The following is a 3,968-nucleotide window of genomic DNA, read 5'->3' on the forward strand; positions in this document are numbered from 1 at the left end:
ATAGGTATGTATGTATGTATACATGCATGTATGAATGTATGTATGTATGTATGTATGTATGTACGTATGTATGTATGTATGTATGTATGTATAGACTGTTTGAAGTGGTGTAAAGATTTTATATACTAAGGAGGAGGCAGTCAGGATTTTGGATAATTATTTATTTGGCGCTTTCATCTCTTTTGAGAGAGTTATCATGAATGGTTTATTTACAGAGACTTCATACCTTTTATATATTTTATGTGTGTGTTGAATTCGGAGGAGGATGTTCTTTGTTATTTGGAGTTTATATGTGTGTGTGTGTCTATGTATGTATGTATGTGTGTGTGTGTGTAAGTAAGTGTGTGATGAAGTTTTTGAGTCCATGTTAGAAAGAGAAAAAAAGAAAGAAAGAAAGGGGTCATTTTTGGGGGATGGTTGAAATTGCCGTGGTCAGTTGTCATGTTACTCAGCTGTAGAAAATAGAATCTATCAAATTGTTTTAGAAGGTTTTTAAATGTGCGTGTATGTGTGTGTGTGCATGTCGAAGAGTATGTCTGAGAGATTGTGAGTGTGTGTGTGTGTGTGTGTGTTGTGCTTAAGTGAATTTTTATAGTTATTTAAGTAACTGTTATGAGAACATTATTAATGATATCTAGAGGTAATGTGATTTTGTTACTCTGAGACAATAATTTTTTTAATAAGGATTTCTCACGTGTTTATCACTATAATTTTTCTTTTTTATACGTTTAGTCTAGGTAAGAACTTTTTGATAAAATGTAGTTTCCATAATTTTTCGGTACTTCGGGACATATCCTGGGCATCTGTAGAAGGGAAAGATCTTGAATCTGTTGTTTCCACATATATGTTCAGATGCTTGCTCGGCTGAATCTTGCGTAATTCTTTTTGTCTGACGTGTTGTCTGTGGATTCTTGCACGTTAACAAGGAAAATTGTTGGTTTCACCAATATAATTTTCTTTGCAATTGGGACAAGACATGAGATTCTGTGTCTTGCAGATTATATCTTCAATTACTTGAAAGGTGAATCCACTTTTAGAATTTATGTGAGAAACAGTAGCCAAATATTTGAATTGCTGTTCTTACATGCTCTACATCTATTATCTCCATAGTCCTTCGCGGAGAATTCTGAATTAAACTCTGATGTGAAATTTGCCTTCGTGAGATGTTTTCTAAGTTCTCAGTCGCTTGCACATTAACTTCACGAGTAGGTTGTTCGATTGTTCGAACCAAGTGGAACAATCGTTATGGTAACTGACGTAGCGCCAGTTACATGTATGTAACTAAGTACACACACACACACACACAAATATAATTATATGTGCATGTTATTCTTTTATTCCTTTATTTGTTTCAGTCAGTTGACTGGGGGCATGCCGGAGCACTGCTTCCAGTCGAACAAATCGACCCCAGGACTTATTCTATCGATCGCTTTTGTCGAACCGCTAAGTTGCGGGGAAGTAAACACACCAACATCGATTGTCAAGCAATGGTGGGGGGACAAACACAGACACACAATCATATACATATATTTATATATATATACGACGGGCTTCTTACAGTTTCCGTCTACCAAATCCACTCACAAGGCTTTGGTCGGCCCGGGGCTATAGTAGAAGACACTTGCATATATAAATATATACACCAATTTGCATTCTTTTTATTAGTGCTTAAAACTTCATTTCATATGCATATACAGGGTGCGTAAGGTATTTGAGGACATTCTTTTTGTGGGTCATTGCTACATTTTTTGCTAACTCTGTATAATCTTTGTTTCAGAAAATAATAATGCCAGAACCTCAGCTTACTCAAGAAATGAAGAGGCATGCTGTTATTGTAGTTATAAATGCTGAGCGTAGCAATTTAGAAATATCTCGAGTTTTAAAAGTTACCAGATCTTTCGTCTACAAAGTTTGTGAGGTGCTAGGGAATGCAGATGGAAACGTGTCACCAATATTAGAGCATAAAAAGCATTCTAAACGTCCTGAAATCATCAGAACACCTGAATTTATCCAGCAAGTTCAACAGACCATTGATTATAATCCCAGAAAGTCGATGAGGCCAATTGCAAAAGATCTCTATGTGTGAGAAGAAACAGTCAGACATGTTGTCCACGAAGACATCAGTCATAAGTCTTATATGATGAGGAAAGGTCAATGCCATAAAAAGCAAAAGAAAATCACTACATCAGATCTAAAAGGCTCTTAAACACTGAAAAATCTAGCAGAAGAAGATTTGATTTGGTTTTTCTCAAACAAGAAAAACTTCGACCAGGATCAAAAAGTTAACAGAAGAATGACAGATGGTTATGTGTAGATTCTTCTGAAGTTCCAAGTGTTATACATACAAAATTTCTTGCAACTTTCATGATTTTAGGGGCTGTGATGCCTCCTTACTTCTTTCCACAAGCCTTACAGTTAGCTCTGCCGCCTAGAAATAATTAAACCTTGGATAGACAGTGTATGCAATGGAAGGCCATATGTGTTTCAGTAAGACTCTGCACTATTACACATTGCTCTAGTAACACAGGAATGGATGGCTGAAAATTATCATGATCACATATCCCCAAACATTTGGCCTCTTAATTCCCCAGATCTCAATCCATTGGACTATTACATGTGGAGCGTTGTTGAGAGAGAAGTCAATGAACACACCCATAACATTAAAGATTCTTTGAAAACTGACAGAGTAATGTACAAAATGAACCAGGACCACTTCATTCGAGCATGAAGATGATTTAGAAATAGAATAGAAGCTATTGTTGAAGTTGAAGCATTTTTTGATAAATAAAGTTACTATCTGTAATTATATATCTGGGGTTTTTTTTATAAACATAAAACTGTTCTCAAATATCTTATGCACCCTGTACATATACAGCTCTCTGCAACTACTAGATTTAATATTGTTCATAAGCAGAAATGGCTACTTGTTTCGCTAGGATTGGCCAAGTAGTGCAAAACCTCTGATGAGACCCCAATAATCCTCGAAAATCGGCTAAGGTTGTTTATCATTTTTTCCAATCGACAGAGAGATAGAGGAATCTGACATATTTGTACGTCTACAACGTAGATATACATACATATCAAAGGAAATTTGCTACTAGGTTGCATTGAGAAACATGTTTGTATAAGAACCATCAGCAATTGGAAGGATTTTGTGTGATAACTCAATGAATAAGAAATAGCAGCCAAATCACCTTTATATCACTAACATAAAATTATTGCATTAAAAGAAGGACACAGTGAAGAACAGGGCTATGTATTTAGAGCATTATTTAAAAAATTTGGTTCAGCGTTTTTGCCGAACCGCTCAGTAACAGGGACGTAAACACACCAATATCACTCTTTGTTTCAGTTTCTGTGTACCATATACACTCACATAATACATATATATATATATATATATATATATATATATATATATATAATACTTTCTTGAATGTATAAATAGACATATATATGATTATGTGTGTGTACATTGAAACGTATAATCATGCATGCGCATGTAGATGTGTGTACATACGTGTATATTTATGTGTTTAAATATATATATATATATATATATATATATATATACACACGTGTGTGTGTGTGTGCGTGTGCGTGTGAGTCAATATTTTATTTCTCCGGGTGTAATATTGTTTTTTCAATAACCTGAATAGAAAATATTTTGACAATTCAGTTATATGTTATTAATTTATTACCGATATCTTCCCTTGTTGTTGCTCGGCTAGGCGGTTGGTTAGCCGCCATTCTTGCTGGCTGCTTTACAGCCTCACTGGCTGTCTTGGAGGATTCTTCCTCCTCTTTGGAAGCTTCTCTTTCTCATTTGTTCTTGTAAATGAATCGATTTGAACGAAATTGTTGAAATTTTTTAGCCTTCTACCCTTGATATATATATATATATATATATATATATATACACGTATATTCATATATGTATATGCACACACACACACACACACACACAC

Source organism: Octopus bimaculoides, chromosome 22 (genome assembly GCF_001194135.2).
Source record: "Octopus bimaculoides isolate UCB-OBI-ISO-001 chromosome 22, ASM119413v2, whole genome shotgun sequence".
Classification (NCBI taxonomy): domain Eukaryota; kingdom Metazoa; phylum Mollusca; class Cephalopoda; order Octopoda; family Octopodidae; genus Octopus; species Octopus bimaculoides.